Source organism: Monodelphis domestica, chromosome 4 (genome assembly GCF_027887165.1).
Source record: "Monodelphis domestica isolate mMonDom1 chromosome 4, mMonDom1.pri, whole genome shotgun sequence".
In the NCBI taxonomy this organism is placed as follows: domain Eukaryota; kingdom Metazoa; phylum Chordata; class Mammalia; order Didelphimorphia; family Didelphidae; genus Monodelphis; species Monodelphis domestica.
In genome coordinates this window covers 273,135,778-273,153,243 of record NC_077230.1, presented here as the reverse complement: position 1 = coordinate 273,153,243, position 17,466 = coordinate 273,135,778, and the positions used below count along the sequence as shown (strand labels likewise).

The 17,466-nt window shown below is 41.4% G+C and overlaps 1 protein-coding gene across 9 annotated transcripts in view; it reads right to left on the bottom strand.

Moving 5' to 3' along the window:
* PKNOX2 (PBX/knotted 1 homeobox 2) overlaps positions 1-17,466 on the bottom strand; it is a 429,286-nt gene that overhangs the window by 256,002 nt on the left and 155,818 nt on the right. For all 9 annotated transcript variants that reach the window (XM_056794565.1, XM_056794564.1, XM_056794566.1 and 6 more), the window contains one exon: positions 11,655-11,724. The gene's annotated coding sequence lies outside the window, so the exon portion shown is untranslated. The remainder of the gene's footprint in view (positions 1-11,654; positions 11,725-17,466) is intronic.

Here is a 17,466-nt window from a genome sequence, read left to right as displayed (position 1 = left end):
ATGGAATATCAATCAAATGAAAAAACAAGTATTTAATAAGCACCTATTATGTATCAGACACTGTGGTGGGGGTATAAAAAAAGAGCAATTTCCTTGCCCTTACAGAGCTTACATTCTAATTGTGGGAAAACAACACACAAGTAACCAAACACACAGAATATTTTGGGGAAGGAAAGCACTAGAAGCTGGTGGGTTAGAGTAAAAAAATGATGCTTGAGTTGAATCTTAAAAGAAATAGATTCTATAAGGCAGAGGGGAGAAGGGAGTGCATTCCAAACACGGCCAACTGAAAGAGCAGAGACATGGAGGTTTCTCGCAATTGGATTGGGGGGTGGTGGTCCACAAGAAGGTCAATTTGGTTGGAGTTCAGGGTGATAGAGAGGAAATGTACAACGAGGACTGAAAAGTAAGTTGGACAAAGTTGGGAAGAAGTTTATATTTGATCCTAGAAACAATCCTTATTGTATAGGGAAGCAATAGTCATTTCTATATTTAAGGAAAATCTTTTTGGTAGGAGTGTGGAGAATGGAAAGGACTTCCTTAAGGTCAATGTATAACAAGGCTCAGATCAGTTCAATCACCAGAATATCACCCTGATTGGATGTCAGAAGGAATCTGGGGGACAATGGCCTCAGTAACCTTTATTTTCCTTCTTTCTCTAATTACTCTTACATTCTAAAATCAGTTTTCATTTTAAATGTTAAAAAGAAACACAAACCTAATCTAAACTACTATATTCAATTCCTTCAAGTCCTTCCCTTAAGGAGCTGAAAGATTCTCTTGACTGTCATTACATCTAAACCTTTTCCTCCTTTCATTGATCCTAGGGATATAGACCCTAAAACAACTCCTTTATTTTACAGATCAGGAAACAGAAGTCCCAAAAGGTTCCATGAAGTGACTTTCCTAGGGTAGCACAGTCAAAAAGTTAGTCGGCAAAGTGGAACTAAAACTCAGTTGCCCTAACTCCCAATATAGAGTTCTTTCCATTAAACCATGCTGTCTCTCCTCTAGGTAGGCCAGATTTAGGCTGAGCAACCCTGGACCAGGACTCTATAAACTGTTGGTGAAGGCAGCCAGAAGCCTGAAACAGTAGAGGAATTTGTAAGGAATGGTGACCCTTAGCAATGAGCCCAGAGTATGCTGAGCCAGAGTCTAAGAGAAGTAACAGCAATGCCAAGCAGCAGCTCTAGCACAGTAGGAATATTCTTAGGGGCACTAGGTAGCTGTGGAGGCCACATGACTAACTAAGCCTCAAAAAACACAGGTTCAAATCCCAGCTCTTACATTTACTAATTGTATGATCCAACATTTAACCTATGTAGATTTCAGGTATTTTTTCATCTATAAAAGGAAAATAGTACCTGCTATTTACTTTGTAGGGTCATTAGGAAGATCAGATTAAATACCAGATGTGACAATGCTATGATGAATATTAATACAATTATAATGTTTTGTTATTTGGCAAACATTTATTCTTGGTTGTTTTATATACCAATGAGAGGGGTTTTGACCCAAGACGTTGAAGCTAAAAGTAGGGTTTCAGCTGATGTCCTAATATGAAACCATTTCTGTGCCAATGTTCTTTCTGTTGTCTGTCTGGGACCTTGGCTGGAGAGACGTGAGGGGAAGAACACCACACCCAGTCTCTAGTATGGAGCAAATCTGGAGTAAAAACTGCCATTCATCAGTCCTTGTTGATGCTCCTAGAGGCAACCTATGATCTTACATCTCTTGTATGGAAGTATTGGAGGCAGAAATCTTTTGGAGGGCATAGAAAGGAACTCCTATACCATAAATTGTCATAGGAAGAGATGAGGCATTTATCTAGTCTTCTATTTCTTCTCTTCCATCAAGAGTAGCTCACAAAGATGGTAACCATTCCTAGAGGAGACTTTCCCCTTAGGGAATGACCACCCTAAAGCTCAGATCATTCTATTCACCAGCATAGGGTGAGGAAGAAGGGAAAAGAGTAGGTGATAGAGATGGGTAGGAGGAATGGGCTGTAACAATGGCTGTCTTGTTTCTCCACATTTTCCTGTCTGGTTCCAGGCTGCCCAGGAGGTAGATGTGCCTAGTGGAACTACAAAACACCCCCTCCCCTACCTCCCCCTCCCACCCCAGCCTAGTCCTAATTTGGTCCTAAGTATTCCTAAGGTGCCTTCCAATTTCCCGCTGTAACAAATGGCACAGAATGCAAATAGAGGTGGATGTGGGACACAGATGTTTGCACTAATTTAATTGAGGGAACACCTTGGATTAAACACTTTGCAAAACACTCACAAATAGGTTCAGTGCATCCGATAATGAAAAGCTTCCCAACCCCATGGCATTTGCTGGAGCTGCCTGCAGGCTCCTTGAAGATGCACTAGGGAGGGGCCAGGATAGAAGGAGAGGCCTGGAGCAGAAGTTGGAAGAACCAGGAGGGGCCCAGAGAGCAGCAGGCAAGCAGGTGGGCAAGCCAAGCTCCTCCTGAGGAAGGGGGTGGGGTGGGGGAGAGGGAAGAGTAGGGTGGGATTCATAGCTGATTATTATCCAGCTGGAGCTATTTTAAGCAAGACATTTAAATCTCTAAGGGTGGCTTGTTCACTGTAGGGGTCAGTAATGACCAGATCTCCTTTTCTGTTCATGTAACTTCAGTCCCCACCTCAATGAATGGCAGGAATTGTCCAACCTGGCCTTGGGCCAGCCATCTACTCTCATAAAATATATGTCCAACTGACTTCAAATGAATATATCCATTTGACTTTCCTGCCCTCCCAACAAGCATCTCTGCAGCTAGTAAGCTCTGGTCCTTATTTGGAGGGCTCTCCTAAGTGATCAAGAAAGTTTCAGATGCTGAATACCAGGGAATTTTCACATTCTCCCATCTCCTCTCAAAGGGCTTAGTAGCACTCTAACTAAAGAGAACATAGAACCACCTAGCTGGGCCAGTAGCTGAAAGTGGCAAAACTAAGCTATCCAACAAAGAGTGAGTCCAGGGAGCCCAATGGATCAATCCATCTAGCAAAAACTCCCTACGATGAGAAGAACCTAGCAACCAAATAGCCTGCCTAAGCCCAGCCCAGCCTGGCAACAGTCCAGTAGCCAAACATTTTGCCTGGCCTAACCCAGGAGCAGACTGACCTGTTCAGTCAAAGATACCACCCTATGAGGAACAGGGACTGTTGACTAAATACTCCACAGAGACACTGTGTCCTAAAAGGAGTCAGAATAATATGGAAATATGTTTTTCATGATAAGACATGGATAACCTAGAAAAAAAATAATGTGGAAAGGTAGTCCAATGGAAAATTGTAAACTAAAAAAAAAATTAAATATGTAACTAAAAAAAAGAAGCATTAATAAGGCTTGTTAAGTATAAATACTATGTGAATGATGGTTATTATTATTATTACAAAAAATAAAATAAAATGAGTTAGCCTAGACTAGTGATGGAGCTGAACAACGGAGTAATTTACCCATTATCAGCTCTGGACTTGTTAACTACTTTGGACATGTGTGTACTTTGTATATGTGCCTCCCTGACATTTTACTTTAAGTTCATGTCCAGTCTTCCCCAATGAGTTTTGTGTGTATATGCAGGAGAGTATGCCTAATGTTGGTTGGGAAATGTTGTAACTAGTGTTCTTACTATTCCATTTAAATTAAATGCTTTTGCTAAAGAACTATTTGAGTCTATTGGCTGATTGTTAAAGAGAGATATAGTAGTGGGGGCTTGTAAGTTAGCACAAACAAGATAGCTAGCAGCCAACAGTATTTTTTCTAGAACCCAAAATAGCAGCTGCCTTCTGGGGACCTAACTTGCCAGTGATAGTCTGAATTGGGAGGGTAAATCTAACAGAGATATTACATGGCTAAGTCCAAATCTAGGAAATTCCTAAGAGACATGATTGGGACAAGAGTCAGTAGGAAAAAACTGAAAATGATCTGTCCCTTTAAAACTACTTCCTTATCCCTGACTTTCCTTTCATCTTTTAATATTCTCAAACATAATCAGGGAGTAAATAACATTCAACCCTTAAAACTATAGATCTGAAGAACTGAGAGATAATCCTAACCTAGGGGCTTCAGAACATAAATTCAGTTTCTTCCAGAGCTGGTTTCCCCACCCCTCTCTATAATCCATTGAATATAGATTCTTCCATGTCCTAACTTTTCCCCTTCCAGTCTTCAAGAGTCCAGACATCAAAAAACCTGGTGAAGGCCACCATTTGAGAACTTTGAGATGCTACCATCCCACACAGACACAGCAAGGCAGACCAAAGTGTGTGAGCCACACATCACAGAAAGGGAGATGTGACTACTTCCTGACCCATTATCTGGCAGTGGGGTGATGGCACTGGGGATGGATTGGAAAGCATCAGGGCTTCCTTCTGGCCTAGCTGGATAAATCCCCAGAATGTGAAATCGTTTTAGATCACTAGGCAAATGCTCTCTAACCCTCTGAGGTAATTGGGCTTTCATAACTATCCTCAGGGAAGCATTACTTGCTTCCCTGGACCTCCAGCCTCTTCATTTATAAAATGGAGAACTAGATTGTGCATGGGGGAAGATGAAAGGAAACCACCAACTATCTACAACTGCAGAGACCCTCAGTCTCCTGATTGCCTGCAAGATCCAGAGGTTGAAGCAAAAGCACTCTTCTCTCCACCTGTGAGGGGAACCAGATTGACTAGAAGCAGAGGCAAGGAGGCTGGCTTGTCTTTATCCTTAGCTGAAGGGGACAGTGTAGCTGAAGATCATTACAGACTTAATGTCATAGTAGCACTGGAAAAGGCGAGAGCTCACGGAAAGTACACAGAGTTTTGAAAAACATGTAAAGCTTAATTTAGAACCCTATACCCATCACTATATTTCCAAAGGTCTGGCAGGAGCTATAGGGATGAAGTCAAAAGCAATAGGAACATGGGAAGTAATAAGATTTGGAAATAGAAGGGGCCCTAAAGGGCATTTGGTCAAAGCCCCATCGTTGTTATAGATGGGAAAACTGAGGCTCGGAAGGGATATGACTTGTCTAAGGTCAAAGAAGTAGGTGAACCAGGCTTCAAAGCCAGATCTGGTGCCCTTTCACTCTTCCCCACTGAAGGGATAGGAACACCTTTACGTGTTCCAAACCCTAACTCCAAAACCCTCTTCTGGCACCCCTTGGACCCTGCCAAGTTGGGGTTAGGACACATCTCCCACTCAGTCCCCTTTCACACTCTTCCCCAGAAAGGTTTAGGGAAGCAGCTGGGGAAAGAGAAGCCTCCACAAACAGGCCCTCTCTCCTGCAGGCAGAGTCACACCAACCAAAAGGAGATTTAATTAGCAAAATCTCGTTAGGCAAACGAAATTATCCGTAAGACAATACTCCTCTGGACAGGGGGTATGATTAAACAAAGCCATTAATTGAGAGAATGGCAGCCACAGTTCCCTCTATCCATTCATCTCTGGACAGGCTCTATTTTGTCTCCTTGGGCTAGTTGAATAGCCCCTTTCCTTTCCCCTCCCCCCACTCCCATTTAATAGATGATCCCTCCAAGCTCCCAGAACCCCTTGAGTTGGGGGGCTGCAGACCTCGGCTTATCTCATCAGCAGCTTCTCCTCAGCCAGATTCCTGCTAAAGTGCCTTGATTGCATAATGTCTATTTGCATAATGTAAATTGCAATCTCCTAGCTCTGGAGGCAGGATTCACAGAACAGCCATTATTTTTTACCACTCCACAAAAATTCTGCATTTAGGAAGCAGATTTGCAGCTCAGAATACCATATAAATCTGAATCCGCCATAGACTCCATTAAATCATGCCAATTAAGATGGACCAACCAAGACTCTTATGTCATTCCAGTCCACATAGGCAAGGACCTTTCAGTCTAGACGGGGGAACAAGGAGGAAGGAAAGTTGGGGTGGGAATGTGAAGACAGAAAAAAGGGTGAGAAGAAATCATCTGGTGCTAGGGGGAGGGGAAAATACTAAACGTGGAAATTCTAGTGAAGGCTATATAGTTCTATTCAAATCTTACTTTACCCACTCCTTTTACTCCTTCCATTTAAAGGCATATGACAAACATTTCAGAGCTCGCTCCACAAAGGGATCTAGTAGATGCCGGGGAGAAAAGGTAGGATCACAGATTTGGGGCCAGAAAAGATGCCCTCCTTTTTATAGATGAGAACACTAAAGGCCCAGAGATGTGAAATATCTACAACTTGTCATATAAATGATGTTGTAAGTAAGAGATTTGAACTCAGGTCTTCTGACTCCAAGTTCAGCACTCTTTTTAACTTATTCAATTTCCTTTAGATCTGCTACCTAAATTCTTCCCCCCCCCCCCCCCCTTATTTTCCCCCTAAATTCTTTTGAACTCATTGTCTGGTTGATTATCTGTACAGTGCTAATTTGAAGAGGAAAATTTAAAGGAACCTGCACCAATGGGAAAATGCTATTATTTGAGGGAGATCCAAGGTATTGTCCAGATAGATGAATTGTCCCACAGGCTCTTTCTTTAAATATTCCTAGGAGGGGGAACTAGGTGGCTCAGTGGATAAAGCCAGGTCTAGAGATGGGAGGTCCTAGGTTTAAAATTGGCTTCAGTTCCTTAATTTTGTGACCCTGGGCAAGTCATTTAACTCTCACTGCCTAGTCCTTACCACTCTTCTGCCTTAGAACAAATACACTGTCAGAAGCTAAGGGTTATAAAAATAAACAAATAAATATTCCTAACATTCCCAGGGTTCCTCCTTGGAAGAATAATGGGTTGCAGTTAACAAGGGACAGGTTGCTCATTAAAACTTAGATCTAACCCTCTTTTTCTTTCTTTCTTTCTTTCTTTCTTTCTTTCTTTCTTTCTTTCTTTCTTTCTTTCTTTCTTTCTTTCTTTCTTTCTTTCTTTCTTTCTTTCTTTCTTTCTTTCTTTCTTTCTTTCTTTCTTTCTTTCTTTCTTTCTTTCTTTCTTTCTTTCTTTCTTTCTTTCTTTCTTTCTTTCTTTCTTTCTTTCTTTCTTTCTTTCTTTCTTTCTTTCTTTCTTTCTTTCTTTCTTTCTTTCTTTCTTTCTTTCTTTCTCCCTTACCTTCTGTCAGAGTCAATACTGTGTATTGGCTCCAAGGCAGAAGAGTGGTAAGGGCTAGGCAATGGGGATCAAGTGACTTGCCCAGGACCACATAGCTGGGAAGTATCTGAGGCCGGATTTTAACCTAGGACCTCCCATCTCTAGGCCTGACTCTCAATCCACTGAGCCACCCATCTGACCCCTAACCTTTTTTCTTAATGGCTACATTGCAGCTTGGACAGGCCTCTGATTGCTCACTGACTTTGAAATCCAGAAGAAAAGAGAAATTCCCTGTCTGCTTTCTAGCCCACTACATCATTCTGGTTCTATATTTCATGGAAAGTGCTCTGGACTTGGAATCAGAAGCCCTGGGTTCAAGTCTTAACACAACTTTGGGCAAGTAATTTACCCACATCTCAGTCTAGTTTTCCTCATCTGTAAATGAGGATGATAATGCTTGCCCAACCTACTTTAATGGTAGTATTATGAAGACAGAATGAGATGATAATACCTATAAGCATATTATATGATTATATGCCATTTTATAAATCTGAAAGAAAAAATATACATACATATGTGTATGTATATATATGTGCATATATATGTGCATATATATACATATATATATATATATGGAGATAGGGAAGTTATAAGGTCCCCTGAAAGAAGGGCATTGCTTCAGAAAACTTCCCAAGATTCCAGTTTTCCCACAGCCTAGCACGTGGTCTACTCTTTTGCTACTCAATTGCTTATTCAATATTAATTTGTCAAAGGACAAGATGCTAATATAGATTATTAAAACATCAATAGTTTATGAGTGGATTTTTATATATGATATACAGAATTTTGTCTTCCTATGTGAAGGATAACTGAGTGAACATCTTTTTTTCCCAACAGTATTATTTCTTTATTTGGTGGTAGGAAAGGGTCAGACTCAGGCATAGAAATGGCCTCTGTGTTATTGCCTGCCTTCTAGTCCTATACCAGCTCCCCCTAAATCCCTTAAGCACTTTCTGACCTGATTTTAAAGGAAACAAAAGAGAAATTATGCCACATTTACATACAGGCTCTTGAAAAGCTGTTGTTCATCTCTCAGGAAATAGACCTGTCCCTCCAGATGCAGCAAATAAGTCACCATGATCTTTCTATGCCATTAGAACCACAGAATGTCAGTGTTGGAAGAGACTTTAGAGATCAGTTAGTCCAACTCCCTCATTTTACAGATGAGGATATTCAGGCCCAGAGAAGGAAGGGACTTGTTCAAAATCATAGGATTGCACAGACTAACAAAGTTTCAGAGATAGGAGGGACCTCAGAAGATGTCTAGTCCAACCCATTCCTGAATAAGAGTCATTCTCTTCAGCAGACCTAACAAAGGACATCGCAGCAAAGTTATCTCAGAGCTGGGACTAGACAAACTCTACATATTCTCCAGTATACTGCATTTAACTTCCTCATCCACATTCCTTAGCTGAAGCCTAAAATCTGGTTGCAACAGGGATCATTGGTAGTTTGGGTGGAATTTCATAATGGAACTGAAGAATTATGGGTTTTGTTCCTGGACAATAAACATAGTTTTGGCACTACTTGTCCCTGTGGAAATCATGAGATACTAGAAATCTATGATGCCTTTCCAATTGGGAATTTCAAGCTATAGGTCACAGACATACATATTCATTCTCCAGGATGCTCAGTCTCAATTCTATCAAGATAACTTGCATGAGCAAAGTTTCAATACTAAATGTCAAGAGGGGCAGGTATGTGGCTCAGTAGATTGAGAACCAAGCCAAGATATGGGAGGTCCTGAGTTCAAAACTGGTCTCAGACACTTCTTAGCTGTGTGATCCTGGGCAAGCCACTTTTGCCTAGTCTTCAACACACTCTTCTGCCTTGGAAATAATACTTAGTGTTGATTCTAAGATGTAAGGTTAAGAGTTTTTAAAAAATGTTAAATGTCATTTTAGGGATGCCATATAAGGAATCCTGCCTTTTTTAGGTGGTAAGCTGGTCTAAGAGATGCTCAAAGGTCCCTTCCAACACCAAGACTATGGTACTAGGACCCTCTTGGCCCTGGCTTGTATCACCAGACTCTTTTAGCATAGAAAACTCTTCCAAGAGTTTCAGGGCACTTTATCTATCCATCTATCTATCTATCTATCTATCTATCTATCTATCTATCTATCTATCTATCTATCTATCTATCTATCACCCTTACCTTCCATCTTAGAACCAATACTGTATATTGGTTCTAAGGCAGAAGAGTTGTAAGGGCTAGGCAATGAGTGACTTGCCCAGGGTCACACACCTAGGAAGTATCTCAGTTCAAATTTGAACCCAGGACCTCCTATCTCTAGGCCTTGCTCTCAATCCACTGAGCCACCCAGCTGCCCCCTCAGGGCACTTTAGTAACCTAGGTTCTGTCCCTTTAAATATTCCAAGATGTACTCTACAACTTACCAATATATCTATATCCATATACCACTGTCTAATCAAATTTCACTTCATCTCAGACCCATGCTCTACTCTAAACCAAGGAAGATATCCAGAAATCAAATGCTTGCTTCCCTGAATCCTAAGAACAAGACCAAAGGTCTCATTCTTTCTAAAGAAAACCACATGCCACCAGTACTCAGTGCCTGTCGTAGTGCTGAGTTTATAATAAGTAAGCAATTGGCAAGAATGGAATGGAATGAAACTGTTGAATTCATGGATTCCCTCAAAAATTCAACCCCTGGCTGGAACAGATGCTCAGATTCAGTCCTTTTTCTAGCTTGAGTTCCTTTTCTCTGGTACTTCTATGCCCTCCTCTTCCCCCAGTCAGGAAGCCAGTTGGCAATGCCAACAAGCCAGGATGCTGAAGGGAGTCAATGCAAGCCTCAGGTCTTTCCTTTCTGCCTGGGTCCAATCAGCCTTCCTGATCTTGTAGGAAAATCTTGACGAGACACTTCCTAAGGGGGGAAAAGCCTAAACCTTCTTGATTGAGAACACAGAGGTCTCCAGAAAACCAAACCAAGCCGTTTCCAAGCACAGACAAAGGGTCTCTGGCAGCCTGACCCCTTTGGGATCTGCCTCCAGGGGCGGTCCTCATAAGGCTAGACCTTTCCGGGAGGGAGGACCTATGGGGATGCCGGATCCCGGGTATCCTAGCCCAGACAGAGAAGGCCTTCTATCACTCCCCCTGCACTCTCCTTCCTTCTTAAGCATGCCCATTAAGGTTCACGCTCAGCTTGTTCCTCTCATACTTGACTTGACTTATGAGGTCCCTCTAACCTCCGGTGAGAGGAGACATCGATTCTCGCAAAGGTCATTTTCTTTCCGCCCCCACTCTCCCTTTCCATTCTCTGTCTCCTGGGCAGGCTTTCCTGGAACTGGACAGCGGAGGGGGGAGGGTCCCCTTTCTCCTCCCACCCCCAGTCCGCTGCTCTGGCCACTCCCCTAACCCGAGCTTCAGCGGAGGTGTCTGGCTAGTGGAAACCCTTCAATCAGAGATGGCAAATGCAGAAAACGGTAAGCCATTAGGTGGGGAGGCCAGGCGCCCTGCTTGCTCACTGAGCAGTCATCTGCAGGATGTTAGAGAGATAGCAGGTCAGCCATTCTTATGATTTATTCAAATACTCATTACAGTCAATCTATTTTTACACAGAGGTGAAGATATGCGCTGATAACGGTTAATCATTTATAATTCCACGGACTGGTTGGAAGCCAATGTACTATCAAAGCCAAGGAGCTCACATCAGCGACGCCACCAGTCCCCCCAGAAGGTGGGCAGAGGAGGCGCCTAGTGAGGCCATTCATCCATTCATTCAACAAACATTTATTGAGCACTTGCTGTGTCCTAGGCACCCCGGGGGTGGGGGTGGGGAGCACAGAGATGAATAAGACACAGGACCCCACCCTCCAGAACTTTATAAGACACTTGGAAAGAGGAAAATGGGTACAAAAATAACTAAAACCGAAAGCAATCTATAGGATCTCTAGGAGTGCACGAGTGTTCCAGATAATAAATATTCAGCGTTCAAAAGAGGAAGAGATGACTTCTAGTCAGGTAATTCAGGAAGGAGGTGGCATTTGAGCTGAGGCCAGAAGAACGGGTAGGATTTCAGGAGGCTGGGATCAAACAAGGAGGGCATTCCAGGTTGGGGTGGGAGGCGGGGTGCAGCAAAGGGCAGGTCCACAAAAGTTAGGGATGTGTCCCCCAATCAGAAACAAGGGGTGAAAAGAAAGCATCCTCAGAGTCCAGATCTGTGGCTCCCATTGCTATTGCCTACAGTCAGTGCCATTCAGACTCATCCCACAGATCACAGAGCAGCTTGGCCCTAAGCTCAGGTCCTTCAACTCCAGCTGCTTTGCCTCTCCTGTACTCATTACATGGGTAACCCATGAAGTCCACCTTAATGCACAATCAATAAAGCCTAATTAAATAGGATGTCATATTACAGGGCTCTTTTGTCACATTCAGACATAATCTAATTAGATTTCCACCGTCTTTTACATTCTGACCAGCTCGCTGTTGAATGTTTCTTTTTTGCCATACAGGGCTTATGCAAGAAGATCAGGTTCCCTAGCTGACCTTTAACCTATAACCTCATTGAGACGGAGTAGAAGATGCCAATCAAAGTTACTTACAGTTCAGGACCTCTTTTCTGGCAAGCGACATAGAAGATAGAAAGCCTCAGGACCCAGCCACACACATCACCTGCCAAAAAAAGAGAATATCTTTATAGACTCTGTGTTATCATGCCAAGGAGCAAGAGTCAGAGTGGGAATGGACCCAAATGGGTAGATGTGGCCTGGAAGGGAGTTATAGACTTAGGTCACCCTTGGTGCTCGGGGGAGAAAAATATCCTATTTATTGAGAAGTAGACATGGAACAGGAACTGATAATTATAGTTAGGAATTGGGAATCAAGATTACTATTAGACCCTTTTTAACTCTTGCCCCTTATTTTGTGCCTCAGTTTCTTCCTTTGTGGGCAAATTTCATTATCCCTCTCTCTATAGACCCTAGAAAGGAAAGAGCTTGTCCCTATTAAATATTATTGAATGGTCATAAGGCAGACAATTTAATAGCATAATCATTTCCTAGAGTCAAATAGACAAAAAGAACAAATATTTATTGAAACAGTTTGTGTTCAACATTGCAATAAAAGGACTAAAATGGCCTCTCTTCAAAGTACTTACAGCATAGTTGGGACTATATGAAGGTACAACAAACGGTCTAAGGCAATATATAATTAAGGACTAAATTTTTTGGTACAGATTACAAGTACTGTAGGAATTCTAAAACAGGAGAGAAATGGTCAAAGCAGACTTCATGAAGACAGTGAGACTTGAACCAGGCCTTGAAGGGTGGAAAGGCTTTGGAAGGATAAAGGAAAAGAAAGGACATTCCAAACAGAGGGCCCAGCATGTGCAAAGGCACAAAGGCATGAAGCAGTGAGGAGCCCAGAATGGAGTTTATTTGGGGTCATAGCAGGAATTGACACTGAAATGAGCCAGTGGGCCTGGAAACGGGAAGTTTTGAAAGTTTTTTAGCAAGGAAGAGGCAAAATGAAAAGATAATTCTGCCTTTATCAACATCAACTAGTCCCAACCCTTCCTCTCCCCCCCCAAAAAAACCCTCTACTGATTAGACCAGTATGGCTTCTGGGGAGAAGCAGATTTCAAGCAACAATTCAATTCAATAATCATTCATTCACAACCTAAACTATAGAAATCATAATGCTGGTTGCTAGGGAAGATAGAAAGTTGAGATAAGGGATGATCTTTCCTTCTTGTCTTTAATTTATAGTTTGAAAGAACATATGCCAATAGATTCAAATTCAAAATAATACATAATAAGGACAAAAATAATAACACATTTTTATAGTGCTTTATAGCAAAGAACTTTTCTCACAACAACCCTGTGAGGTGGGGAATTCAGATGTTACTAACCACATCTTTTAGATCTAGAAACTAAAGCTCAAAAATCCTGAGGTCACTTGTAAGTGGCTGACCTCAAATTTGAACCCACAGTTAGAAGACTCTCAATCCAGAAGGCTGGACACCACCTTACATTGCTTCTATTTGCTTTCATATAAGTCAGGTGTAAGCAAAGTATAACTTTGGACAAGGAAAAAGGTCATTACCACCTGGGAGAATCAAGGAAAGCATCCTGGAGGAGGTGGCATTTGAGTTGGCCTTTACAGGATGCATGGTAATTCAGCAAAGTAGGGAAGAAAAAGATTCCTAGGCATAGATGTTCTAACAAAGCACCAGGCAGCACAGCTAGGCAAACTGTCAAAGGTTAAGGGAACTGTGGCACTGTTGAGGATACAACCAGGAATATAAAAGAGAGAATGCTGGTCAGTCAAAAGAATGGGCAAAATATTGGGAAATTGAAGGGATGCCCATTAATTGGAGAATGGCTAAATAAGTCGTAGTTTATGATTGTGATGGAATGCTACTATGCAGTAAGAAATTATAAGATTAATTTTTTAAACAAGCAAAGACCTACATGAAATTATGAAAAGCAAAACAAAGAACCAAGAGAACATTATATATATATAGCAACAGAAATACTGTTCAAAGAATAACTGTGAATGTCTACATTGAGAGAAATAACTCATAAATAGAACCATGCATGACATGCTTTTATACATATATACATACATATATGCATATATACATATGTATGTATATAAAGGAGTATGTGTTTATATATATATATAGGTATAGCTAGATAGTCAAATGATGTCTTCTTGGGGTGGGGTTACCTGGGGACTTTAATGTAACAAATAAATAGATTCTTTAAAAAAAAAAAGACTGGGGTTCTAACCCTAATAAACTCCCTGTTTGACCTGGGACTCAGTTTTACTACCAGTAAAATGAGGGAGACAGACTAGAAACTATAATAGTAATAGTCCTTCTCAAAGCAAATTTACCATGCTAAGGAAGGACCTAAACCACTTAGAAAAACAGCTCAAGACAGAGCCAGAAACCAAGTCTTTACATCACTGTCCTTCTTTATAGCTGAACAGCTTTTGCCTACCTAATCCCCCATAAGATCTCAAACCAGGACTTTCTGAGTAAAGGATGCAAAAATGTCCTTAGACAGAGTTGCTCACTCTCACTGCTGCCATTTCTGGAACCTCAAAAGGGTACCTGGAACTGAACACTCCCCTTAAGGGCTTCACCAAAGCAGAGCTCCAGAAAGAGAATAAAAACTGTCTGGAAAATTTGAATAAAACAGAATATCCAGGGAGGAAACACCTGACAGAACATGGACCTTTCTAAACACAGGTCTCTGTGTCTTTTTTCCCTCTTGCTCCCTGAGATTTCCTAGCCTTGCTCTCCTCCTCACAGCATCCCACTCCACCCCAATACATGTTTCCTCTCTCATTGTCTGAGAAAGGCTACTGCCAAAGGATAGCTTTTGAGTGTCCTGCACTGTGGTGGGGATCCAGCACTCCAGCCCATGACTGCTGGGCTCTAAATTACACAATAAGTGGGTAATTTAATAAAGATATAATTACCTGGCATCAGACACTTGGCTCCAAGTTATTTTCCCACCCAGCACCAAGTGTTATTGTAGTGTCTCACTCTAAGCTGGGTAAGCACTGGTGCTAATTGTAGGACCTCAGGCAGCCACAGTGACCAGTGTTGGCTGAGGATGGCACTTCTGCACTGCATGACCCTCACAACCCCAAGAAAATTCTATGCCTCTGCCCACAGAAAAGGCCCAGAGAACCAGAGACAGGTTTCTGGGACAACCCAATAATATGGCATTAAACCAGGGGAAAATGGTGGAGCTGAGAAATAAGCACTGATTACTTCTACTCTACCAGAGGAAATAAGGAATCCTGCTCTCTCGTTACATTTGGACAAGTACACTATCTAAAAGGAGGGCATCAGGATCTTCCATGAGGATGGCTGGATTTAAGAGTTTGAAGATCTGGGTTTGTGTTTCAGCTCTAACACTTACTGCTGGTATAACCCAAGATAAGTCACTTACGGGTAAGGAAAAGGGAAGAAGGGAAAGAAATAGGTACTTATAGAACATATACTATGCCAGGCACTAAGTACTTTTTATAAAAATGATCTCACTTAATCCTTAACCTTTCTGGGTCTCAGTTTCCCCATCTGTAAAGTCAGAACACTGGGCTACAATGTCCCTTCCAGCTCTCTAAATGATTCTGTGACACCTAAAGTACAGGAAGATTCAAGATAGAGAAACATCACTGAGAAGCAAATAGTCACAAAATGTAGTCCCATACATTCCACCTATGTAGTCTCTACTACATGGTAAATGGAGGCATGTTTATAACTTCTATGGTCATACTAAGACCAGAGCAGTTAGCTCTTTGCAGAAATCGAGGCTGACTCTGACTCCTTCAGGAGGGAATAGATGGGGATTTGCATCAAAAGAACATTGAGTTCCAAGAGTTGTCCAACTTGTGGGTAAAGAGAAATGAAATAAAAAAGAGAACTGAAATCATTTTAACTCATATGAAGATTTCAACTAGGAAGAGAACAACATTTTCAGAAAATTAAGGGATTTAGCTAAGTTTAGACCGGGAAGCTAAGGCAGAATAGTGAAAAAAAAAAAAACAAAAACCACTAGACTTAGTCATGAGAAATCTGTGTCCAAACTTCATCTTTAACTATAATTCTGAGTAGCGGCATAAACCTGGAAAATCATTTAAACTCTCTAATCTTCCATCTCCTCATCTGTCAAATGGGCACACTAACAATACTTATTTGCATCCAGGTACCTCACAAGGTTGAAAAGAGCCTGTTGTAAACCTTAAAACGATGAATTACTATTATTTTTGTTTCACCAAAAACTAGAATAAGTGGTCTTCTGGAACTCAGTGAATTGGCCAGAGGCACTCAGAATGAGTGCAATGTGAAGCATTTGAAAATTCCAAGTTCTGTGCAATACCTGTAGATAGTAATTGTAATTGCTTAACTTGTAAATAGTTTGTTTTACAACTTCTCCCTTGCCTATAAACTCTACAAAACTGACTGGCAAGGCTGTGGCAGTTATAGTAATTTATAGTAAAAAGGAGGAATATGGAGATAGGGGTAAAGGGTGATTGCTTCTGAGGTTGTAGTCAGACCCTTGGGACACAGCAGTGAAAGCAGGCAGCAAATAGCTAGCCAGCTATCATGCAGCCACAAGTGATATCCCATTTGGAAGTGTCCCAGGATGGAATTACACACTCTTTTTTATCAATGACAGGGGTTATACAAGAGAGAGAATGCTACATAAGACTGTGGAGAGGGAAGAGCCCTGCACTTAGACTCAGAAGGCCTGGGTTCAGTCCTGACTCTGCTACTTGCTAGGTTATTGTCATCCAATCATTTTTCAGTTGTGTCAGACTCTTTCTGCCGCCATTTGGGAATTTCTGCACAAAGATACTGGAATGAGTTGCCCTGTCCATTACCAGTTGATTTTATAAATGAGGAAACTGAGGCCAAAAGAGTTGTGACTGGTCCAGAGTCACATAATTAATTAGTGTCTGAGGTTGGTTTTGAAACCAGAAAGACTGACTCCAGGCTCAAAACTCTCTCCACCATGCCACTTAGCTGCCTCGCTACATACTATGGCCTTTGGCAAGTCATATATTTGATTTTTGCCTCAGTTTTCATCTATAAAATAGGAATAATAAACATTTTCACTACTTACTCTGCGATGTTGTTGTGAGAATGGAAATAATGTCCAAGAAAATGCTCTATTAAATCATAAGACACCAAACAACTGCTATCCTTATTAGTATTATCATTATCATAAGATTGCTGGCATTAAAATGACAAGGATGAGCTTCAAATGATCCCAAACCACCCCCAAAAAGATGAAGTCTTGAGATCATGATGAAAGTCCTAAATTGGACAGATAAGATCAGCTATGAACTACACAGCTGTAATTTCACTGGTAGCAGAATAAATGTACCTCAGAAAGAGAGAACTGAAAGTCACTGTGGCCCAGGATTTTAACATGAATCATTAATTCAGGGACTTTTATGCACTCTCTAGTCATTTACTGACTACCTACTATGTGTACAACACTGCACTGAGCACCATGAAGGATACAAAGAATTATTATGCATGGTCCTTGACATCAAGTAAGTTTAAGTAAGAGTGACAAGAGACATGAATAGATACACATTAAAGGTGACTAAAAATACAAGTCTAGCAAGAATACAAGAGGTGCTTCTGGGTCATATGTATAAGAAAGGCCAGATGAAAGGTATGAACAATAAGTACTCTGGGTTAAGGGGAGGAAGAGATCACTATGGGCAAGAGGAGTCAGATAAGGCTTCATGGGGGACTTGGTACTTCTTGACAGCCTTTAAAGGGTGTGGACAAGCAGAAAGGAAGGCAAAGCTTGGTTTAGTATGAGTTAAACAATGGAAATTCTCATGTGTGTTGATGTAATTCTTAGACTTTGAATTAGA